Genomic DNA, 11251 nt, shown 5'->3' on the forward strand with positions numbered 1-11251 from the left:
CAAAAGCAAAAGCAAAGACATTATCTAGGTACTTTCATAACAAGAGAGAAAACAAATTTCAGCAAACAATATTTTGATGAAATTCACAGTATAATAATTGTGTAATACAAGTCTACTAATGAGACAAATAAAACTAATTTGTCAGGAGGATACATTTTTGCTTAATTGAAGTTTAAAATTAGTTCCTCTATCATCAAAATGAGTGCAAGTGGTCTGTTATGAGATTTATTTTTTCATATTTCATCTTTTCACATGGATAAGTTCTGCCAATGTTGATATCAATCCATGAGTGTCTGATTTTAATTGAGCATATTTATCTCTTGCAAAGCATTTTCAGTATTCTATTAGATTCTTCTTCTTTTTTTAAAATATATTTTTCTACAGAGAGGAAGGGAGAGGGATATAGTGTTAGAAACATCGATGAGAGAGAAACATTGATCTGCCGTCTCCTGCACACCTCCCACTGAGGATGTGCCTACAACCAACGTACATGCCCTTGACCAGAATTGAACCTGGGACCCTTCAGTCTGCAGGCCGATGCTCTATCCACCGAGCCAAACTGGTCAGGGCTATTAGATTCTTCTTTTGCCTTTCAACCTGTCATCACATTACAGATTGATCACTTCTGATTGAAATTAGGAGTGAGCTCCTCGATTGAACAATTATATGGATTTTGAAATATGAAAACGTTTTTGTACTTGTATTGAGATACAATTTTTTTTTTTGAAACAGTAGTTTGAGCTGGGAAAATATAACACTGAAAATTTGTGTTGGAATGAAAATTTTGGGTTTTGTTTTAAATTTACAAAATGCAGAAGTATATAAAACAGCTTGTTCAAAAGTTAGCTACAAAAATAATATTATCCAGTTTGTGTTTCACATATAATTTCTATTTTGCCTCAAAATTTTAGCTTGAATTCACTGAACATTATCAATTCTGTGGAAAAGCTGATATCCAAAGTCAGTCTGTATTTTATAACAGTGACTGAGCAGAGTTTTCTTTGCTCAGAAAAAATTCAACTTAGACTCTATTCATTTTGACAATAAAGCATTAACACTGCTAAACCATTAGAGGTATATAGTAGGACAATCAGGATGTCCAGTTTCTATTCCTGACACAAATCTATGGAACTAATGATGGATACATCCATGAAAGCCAATGAAGTACACAGTTGACACTTATCCTAATAAAGAGGGAATATGCTAATTGACCATCATGCCCTCACAAAGATGATGGTGCCCACAGCCAATAAAGAGGAAATATGCTAATTGACTGCTACATCCTCAAAGATGGCGGCGCCCATAGCCACAAGATGGTGGCACCCAGTCCCCTCAGCCCTGCAGGGCGGCAGACAGGCGTGCAGCATGGCTGGGTCTGCCCCTAGGCGGGTCCGACTGCTCTGTGCTCCTGCCTCCAGAGTCCCTCAGTCCCCACAGCCCCCCAGCCGCCCAGGGCCACCTCAGGCTCAGGTAACCAGGGCTTGAGCTGCCAGCAGTGGCAGCAGCAGAGGTGTAATTCAGGTGTCTCCTTCCTCTGATCACCAGGTCGCCTCCCGCCCCTGAGGGCTTCCGGTGTGAGAGGGGACAGGCTGAGCTGAGAGACAACCCCCCTCCAGTGCATGAATTTTCATGCACTGGGTCTCTAGTGTTTTAATAACATGATAGATGCAAATATTTTTGGCAAAGTTTTTGCTATTGAATAATACAATAAATAACTAAAGACTTTAAATACTTTATTTTTTTTCACTAACTTTGTTAATTTATCCAACCAACCCTTTTTCTGCTCCACATATATTTCTACCATCATCAGTTGTAGTGCATCTTACCAGATTCCACTTCAGGTGGAATCCACTAGGACATAGGGCAATGGTCACAAACTAAAGACTGGAGCTTGTTGAGGCCCAATACCCTGATTCCCAAGGTTAATTACATGACTTATTGTGTGTGTGTGTGTGTGTGTGTGTGTGTGTGTGTGTGTGACAGGATTTGTTCAGTCTGCCACACTCTTCATTTAATGTAACAAAATTATATTAATCTAAATTTTTGTAAATAAATTCCTGTGTCTAGACTAAATTAAAATTATCTGTTCATCTTTAGATCCTTAACTTAGTCACATCTGCAAAGTCGCCTTTGACATATAAGACAACACAATCACGGGGTCCAGGATTTAGGATGTGGACATCTTTTTGGGGAGGGGGATATTATTTTGCCTATCATAGTTAAAAGGTCACTGTCTAAAAAGCAACAAAGCTTTAGCACCTAATTTGATAATAGCATAATCCATGCTCCACTGTGCTTTTGAAATGTGACATTTGAAGTCCACTTTTCTCTTCCTTTTTTGTTTTGATTTCATGAAAATGCTCTGATAGTAGAAAAATAAAATCAAATAATGGGATATTCATGGCAGTCAAAATGCTGTCAAGTTATAACTGCATCACTATAATGAGTCAGCAGGGGGCAACAGTGAGAGCACTACATGTCACAACTATTCAATTCCACCATTACAAAGTAAACACAGATATACTAGTAGACAATATATCAACGAATGTGAACATGGATGTGTTCCAATAAAACTTTATTTCTGATATTGCAATTTACATTTTATATAATTTTGAATGTAGTGAAATATTATTTTTCTTATTTTAAAAATACTTTTTAAAATGTAAAGCATTTTAGTTTATGGGTGTACAAAAATAGGCACTAAACCGGATTTGGTCTGTGGCCTGCAGTTTTCTCTCTTCTAGGGTCTCAGAGTCCTCTACTGCAGGAGGTTGTATGGGCTGTACTTAGAATAAGACTACTTCATTTCTGCCCACGTTCCATCAGCTGGAATTTGATCACCTGCTCATACCGACCTACAAAGAACACTGGGAAATGTAGTCCTCTGTGTCCAAAAAAAGGGAATATGCCTATTGGTGAACGTTAACATGTCTACCATAGCCTGCTCTTCTGATAACCAAATTTTCATTTTCTCTCCTTTTTTCCACATGTAGATTTTACTCACTTCCAAAGTCCAGTTCAGAGACCAGGGTCTCAGGTCTTCCATGTCCTCTACAACATAGCAGATATAGTTGGTCATAGTCCTGTGACCTGTGACCTTAGAATGTGTCCCTGATATCCACCGAAACAAATAGTTCCAATTGGAAAGGGTAAATAAGGGAGACAGAGCCAATACCCGCCAGGGGTAATCCAGCTGGACAAATGCTGTGAAGGCTCCCTACCCAGAGAGCAGAGGAGGCGCACAGATTGTTTTCTGATTCAGCTCTCTGGAAGGAACACTAGCACAGTATCCTCTGCGGCTCTGTGACTCTAAACCTTGGGAGGTTCTTCCATAGCTCTTGTTCTCCTTGACACATCTGAAGTGTGCTGTGCCTGCTTTCCTTGGGACTAGAGAGCTTTGACAGACCACTGCCATTCTAAAGATTATGTGAATGCTCTTTAATTACAGGCTCCCAGAGACCACCCTCATGGTTTTATGTGCCATGCAATTTCCTCATGAACAAAGCTGCAGATTTATTTGCTTACAATAAGTGCCATGTGCTTACCACCACACCCAAAAATGCTTTCCAGGCATTGCTTTCAAATCAGCTTGATTTTATTATCTCATTCCCCCATTTGTTTTTTCTTAACTTAATGGTGGCTAATCAGTTAATTCAACAGTTTTTGATGACTTAAAGCCTTTCTCAATCATATCACTTACTATTTGGGATCTAGAAGGCACAGACATGTCCAACCCTTTGATGGTCCACATTTTTAGACTCTTTCTATTCCCTCTTATTTCTGCTTGCAAAGTGGCCAACTCTTTCCTGAGCTCATTTCTTTCTTATAAAACCTGCCGAAAGCAGACAACACTAGTTAGGCTGGACGACTAACCTTGTTTTCCAAACCTTTTCCCTAGGGCTACAATTCAGTAAGCACATGGCCTGCCTATTGAATTATTGCTGGCAACAGATGTTTTGCAAATGTTTTTACGTAGCATAATGTTTTCCTGATTTTCAGTCTGCCGATTACCTTCCTCCTCATAAGCCACATTCAATTTCCACTGGAAAATGTAGGCATTAGTTAGGCTACTAGTAAGTGCTGTAGCAAACAGCATTAAAACTTCAGTAGGATAACAATTAAATTTTATTTCTCATTCATGGCATAGTCCAATTTGGCGTTGATTGGGCAGCTTTCTATGTAGTCTCAGATTCTAGTCCTTGATAGGAGATTTGAACAAACAATTATTGAAGGTTCCAAATCTAAAGACTCTGAGAAGATACTACAAAGAATGACACAGGAATTAAGGTACTAGTATAAGACAGGCATTTTAATAACTTAGGAGAAAATAAACCAAAATTTAGACCCAGATGAGGAACAAGAGTCACTAGATGTCATGTCCCACGGAATTGGGATGAAACTCTTAAAATATCTTCTCAGATTCTCCCATGACTGCGATTGGTTAGGAAGTCAGATCAACATCTGCAGGATCCAGAAGGCAACAGAGAAAAGAAACCAGGAAGATGTTACCCTTTCTCTCCAAAGACCACCTGAGCGTGGCACGTGAGTTGGCCAGACCTCAGGAGAGCTCCTCCTTTAAAAGGGCGTTGTCACTCTTTGCTTGTGTTGATCATCCTTTTCATTGTCGCCTTGGGAGTTGGTTTAAAGCTTAGGAATGACTTTAATTTCTTTGCTTTGTTTTGGAAATAGCAAACTTGTATCAGGATTAGCTATGCATTGGCTTCTATGGTGAACTTTCTTTGATTTTATTTATTTTCCTAATTAACTCCTCAGTATTTGTATAGTTTCAGTGACTATCTATCTATCTATATATATATAAAGATATATAAAGAGGTAATATGCAAATTACCTGGGACACTGTAACAGTCATGACTGGCTCAGGAGGAGCAGGACCCACAGAACATGGCCCACGGCGAGCAGGCCGGCCTGCCCGCAGAGAGCGGGGAGCAGGGTAGGCCTACCTGCTTGCCGGGGCACACTGGCAGTCCCGCCTCTGCATGTGAGCTGCAGAGGAAACACCTTTTCTGACTGCTCATTAGCTAAGCTCCCTGTATGTCACTCATAGTGTTCTTGGTAACTTGTGTAATAATAATCCAAGAAGGTGATCTAGGGTTTTTCCACCTCAGTCTTGGAGGAAAAAATGAAGGTCCACTACTGGAGGGGCTAAGAAATGTCATATCCTGCCCTAGCCAGTTTGGCTCAGTGGATAGATCCTTGGCCTGCTGACCATAGGATCTGGGTTTGATTCTGGTCAAGGGCATGTACCTAGGTTGCAGTCTCCTCCCTGGCCGGGGCCCAGGTCAGGGCTCATGCAGGAGGCAACCAATCAAAGTTTTATTGATGTTTCTCTCTGTCTTTCCCTCTCTCTTCTATGCTCTCTAAAAATCAATGGAAAAATATTCTCAAGTGAGGATAAAAAAAAAAAAAAGAAAGAAAGGTCATATCCTATGAAAGACACATCTTGAAAATGCCTAAAGAATGTTGTCATTTTTTTTGTGGTGAAGGGACTGTAGTCCATGTTGATGAAAACACCTTGGCAGCTACGGTGGCCAGCAGTGGCAGCAGCAGTGGGGTGATGGGGGCAGCGCCTTCCCCTGATCAGCCTAGTCGCCTCCTGCAGAAGGAGGCCAGACTGAGGCCTAGGCCCACTCCCCGGGCTGAGGAACCCCACCCCTGTGCATGAATTTCATGCACCAGGCCTCTAGTATAAATATAAATAAGTAAATAAATGTAATCTCCTTGACCACTATTCATCTCCTATAACTATCACGTGATCCAGCAATCGCACTTCTGAGTATGTGTCCAAAGGAAATGAAAACAGGATCTCGAAAAGATATCCACACCCCCATGTTTACTGCAGCATTATTCACAATAGCAAAATATAGAGACAATCTACGTGTCCATCAACAAATGAATGGCTAGAGAAGATGTGGTTTACTAGTATATCAGAATACTATTCATCCACGAGAAAGAAGGAAATCCTGCAGTTTGCAACAACATGGGTGGATCTTGAGGGCATTTGCTATGTGAAGGACGCCAAACAGAGAAAGGCAAACAGGCATGGTATCACTTACATGTGGAATCAAAAATAAAAAGCCAAACCCAGGAACAGAGAGTGGAAGAGTGGTTGACAGGGACTGGGGTTGGGGGAAATAGGGAGAGGTCCATAAACTGGTACAAACTTTCAACTCTAAGATGAATAAGATCTGAGTATCTAACGTGGTGACTATAGTTCATAAGCAAAGATTTCCTACCCAAAATATGCCTTTTGGGGTATTGATTTTAAGCTGGTTATTAAGGAACAAATGACTCAGGAAAACAAAACAAAATAAAAAACACCTTGACCTTCCCCCTAATTGCCTAAAAGGAATTTAGGCACAAGACCTGCTTCGGGCAGGAAGATATCATGATAGCTAACTATGGGTTAATGTAAACTAGTGTGTGATAAGGAGAAACCTAGTAAGCAAGCCCATTCATTCCAAATACTCTCTGTGTCCCATTGTTAAAGACAGCCCAGCAGACATTGATCGGCCGGCCAGTCATTTGCTTTCCATCTCCATGTGAATTGCTTTCCTGCCCTTTGAAGTTCCAAACCACAACCACCTTTAGTCCTTAGCACCAGAATAGCTTATAAGCTTCAACTTCCCAATATGTTCCTTGGTCTCATTTTTTTATGGCAATCCTAAATGTGTGTTTGTATAATAAATTTGGACACTTTCTCGTTTTAATCTGTATCTGTTAATTTGATTTTAGCCCAGCCTTAGAAGGTGGGAGGAAATTATTTTTAAGCCCCCACAATAACACTGTATGGCATAACTGAAACTTGCTAAGAGAGTAAACTTAAATATTCTCTCTTTCCATATACATATATACACACTGAGTGGCCAGATTATTATGATCTCTGAACGCATAATAATCTGGCCACTCAGTGTATATCCTATATAACAAAAGGCTAATATGCAAATTGTCGCCTTGACCAGGAGTTCGACCAGCAGAGGGGCCGGCTAACTTCCCATGTCCCCTCCCCCTGGCCAGGCTGGCTGGACCCCACCCATGCACGGATTCATGCACCGGGCCTGAATGGCCAGATATATATATTAGGGGCCCAGTGCATGAATTCCTGCACCTTGAAAGGAACTGTGGGCCACAAGGCTGTGGTGGGCACAGGGGCGGTTCTCAGCCCATCCTCTGTGCCCACACCCGGCCCCTCTCACCATGGCTCTGGTTGCCTATCTGCCAGCAGCCCCGTTCCCACCACCTCCACCCCCACACACTGACAGCACTGGCCCCGCTGGCACCCGCTGACTGTGCGGAGTGATGTGGCCAGCACCATCAGCAGGTGTTAGCGGTGGCTGCTGCCTGATCACCTTTTAGGAGCAGGGAGAGGTGGGGAAGCCCTCAGGGGCAATCAGGGCTGGCAGCAGGTGTGGGCACTGGCAGCAGGTGCGAGCGCCCAGAAGGACCGTGGCACATGGGAGCAAAGAATTTTCAGTAACCACCAGAGGCTCACACTGATGACAGTGACTGGCACCCCACCTTGGTCTGGCGCCCCCAGTCACCTGCTCCACCATCCCTCTGTGGCCGATACACACCATATTCTGCGCTCTGCCGCCTGCTTCCGACATCCGCCATGTTCCGCACGCATCCCCTGGTGGTCAGCGCATGTCATAGTGACTGGTTGTTCGGTTGTTCAGTTGTTCTGCCGTTTGGTCTATTTGCATATCAGGGTTTTATATATATAGATAGTGATGTAACAATATACACCAAATCATCACGATGAACACTTTATATTACATTTTTGTCAATTATACCTCAATTAAAATCTAGAACATAAAAATTAATAGAGATTGTATCCTACACTAGCCTTCCACTGCACTATGTAGAAGTTAAGAGACGAGTAAGACATGAATCCTGCTCTCAGGTGTGTTCAGCAGGATTGACAAATTAAGTGAAAGGTAATCAGGAGGAGGGGGAGAATAATGTACTGGAAATTCAAGGAAGAATACAGATTTAACATTTGATCTAAATGTTTGCGGACAAATGTGGTTTGTTAAGAATAGGGGAAAGCTATCCTATGTTATGGAAATTATAAAAATAACAAGAAGAAGAAGCAGCAGCAGCAGCCACCAGCTAAGAGGCTGCCACACTCTTCATTGTTTCCATGCTCAGCGCCATCCCTATGATTTTTGCTCAAACAGCATTCAAAAAGATTCTGCTTAAGTAGTTGTCTTCCCCTCATCAGAACAATGATAATGTGACGGTTATCAAGCAGTAGGATTAATAGTAAAGAGAGTAAATTTTTAAAATGTAATTAAAAAAATACATAACCAACACATAAACAAGATAGTTCATGTTTGATAAAAGCTAAAGTATAAGCAATTTTCCATTTTTTTTTTAAAGGAGGTGAAACAAAACTCTGGGATGGCTAACATAGCCACATACAGAATAACAAAGTAACCTTCAGAAAACACATGCCAAATGTCTCAATGCAATAACTGTCTTCATTGTTAATCATCACTCAGCGAGGTGTTTGACTTGTGTCCTGCTCTGTGGAGAGTGAGAATGTAACCAAAGTGGTACAGCTCTGTTCCTGTTGGCTTTGCTGCGCAGTTAAAATAATTCAAATTACTGAAATATAATCAAGCTGTTTTATTCACAGCAAGGCAAAGCCACGTTCCTTCGGAATATCATTTAGAGATGATGAAATGGTGAACGCAGATCTGTACTGAGGAATGTATTTACTACACACGTAAAGCACAATTACTAGAAAAATTCAATTTGAAGTAGAAAATACATGCCATTGAGGAATAGTAATATATCACTGAACAGAATGTGATTCTACACAGCATTGAATACGGTCTTAGAAAGATGATTTCATAAACACACTTGGGAGAATATAATTTGAATATAAATGTTCTCTTACTTAGCATTTTAAAATTTTTACATATTTCAAATATATCAGAAGAGATCATTTGGTGAACTGAGAGAAAATTTTTATCTTCTCGATAAGATAGAGAACTCCAGTAAAGGAGTCCCAGTGTGCAGTCTCAGGTCCTGAGCCCAGTGTGGCTTTGGCTGAAGGGGTTTGGAGTTCGGTTCCAGGCTTGACACATCCACAGGCACACGAACGACTGGAGAACATCTGGAAGGGAGCATCTGAGCTCTTTTATGAGGACAGGCTAAACGACTTAGAGAAATTTCATCGTGGAGGAAGAGGGTTCTAGCCGGCTACTTGTAGGGAGGTTTGAGAAAATGGCCCAATGAGTAGAACTAGAATGAACATGACATAAATTGTTGAAATTTAAGGTAAATAGATTTCAGCGGATGTTCTGAAGAACTTAGAGGATTCCAAAACTGGAATGGATGGTTTCTGGAGGTGGTAAGTTTCTCATTTTTGGCATGTGGAGTTATTTGGAGATATAATAATCTGACTTTTAAAGAAATAAAGAGGTTATAAAAGTAACCATTAATGATACATATGAAAATTCTCTATGATAAAAATGAGAAGAAATAAACTATTAAAATAATTTAATATATTGAGGAAAACATTGGTAAATATGTCAAAAGATTTCTAACAATTACATATAAATATTTTTATTCTGACTTATAAGCAAAACATCAAAGCACAGACATATATTAACGAAGAAGATAAGTAGAAAATGAGAACCTACATAAGTTTAACCTCAGTTATTTAAAGAAATTAAAATCAACAGTAGCATACCATTTTATACCTAATAAGGAAACACTATTGAACAATAAAATTAAATTTATAATATGCAATGATGGCAAGGTTGTTTGAAAAATAATTCCATACATTGCCAGTGGCATTGTTCATTGGCACAGCCTTTAGAAAAACAATAAAACAAGCTAAACCCCATCATTAGACCTGTTCATAACTTGCTTCATTAAATCTACTCTTGATAATACAGTGTAAGGAAATAACTTACATGGTTTGATTGCAGCAGCATCCACAACAGTGAAAAACTAAGAAGGAAATAAATTATATTTCCAACAAATCAATGAAATATTTACCAGTCATTAAAATTCCATGAACACCTAAAGATATACACATTGTTTATAACAAAATGCTATGCAAAAGTTAGAAATAAAAACTATAATGTGACTGCAACAATGTAAGAGATATGTAAACATGAGCTAAGAAAAATAGTAGCAAAGGTGGTGAGATTATAATATTTTTCTTTACTATTTTGTCATTTAAAAAAGTGGAGCTGTATTTATTTAAATAATTAGGAATGGAGACCTTTTATACCTGGCATTACCATGTATAATTTTTGAAAAGCTTGCTTCCACAAATCCTGTAACTTCCATACATACATATGAAAAACTAACTGGCTTAGCATGAGAATAGAAATAGAAGTGAAAACACAATTAATATCATTTATGTGTCTTTTTGTACATGTGTATGAGAATTTCTATAGATCAATGTTATTCAATAGAATTTCTACAATGAAAAAATGTCATTGCACTATCAAATATAATAGCCACTAGCCATTTGGACCTTGAAAGGTGTTCATGCAACTGAGGAACTAAATTGCAATTCCATTTTAATTATTTTAAATTTAAATAGCCACTGGTGGCTACTGTATTGGACAGTGTATCTCTACATCATACACTGAGGGGTACATGCTGGGTCACAAGGGGTGTGCATCCTCTAATTCTTTTTTAAATTTAATTTAAATATTTTTTCCATCACCATTTATCCCCTTTATACACTCTTGCATCTCCACCCCCACCACTCCCCTCAATTACCACACTGTTGTCCATGTCCATGAGTTCTCTTTTTTTCTCTTTTGCTCAATCCCTCCCCCACCCCCTCCCCCAACTCCCTCCCCATGAATATCAGACCTGTCTTCCTGCTCTCTATCTATTAGCCTGTCTCTCTTTTGCTTGGAAGTTCAGTTTGTTCAGTAAATTCCACATAAGAGTGAAATCATATGGTACTTGTCTTTCTTTGACTGGCTTATTTCACTTAGCATAATGTTCTCCAGGTCCATCCATGCTGTTGCAAAGGGTAAAATTTCCTTCCTTTTTATGGCAGAGTAGTATTCTATTGTGTAAATGTATCTAAGCTTTTTTATTCACTCATCTACTGATGGATGCTTGGCCTGCAAATTTAGATATTGCAAAACTGCACTCCACAGTTGTTTGGGAGCGTGTGTGATGTACAATCCCACTACTGGTGTGCAAGTTCCTGTTGCTTCACATCCTCTCCCACAATTGGTGTTATCCT

Source organism: Cnephaeus nilssonii, assembly GCF_951640355.1.
Source record: "Cnephaeus nilssonii genome assembly, chromosome: 6".
Lineage (NCBI taxonomy): Eukaryota > Metazoa > Chordata > Mammalia > Chiroptera > Vespertilionidae > Cnephaeus > Cnephaeus nilssonii.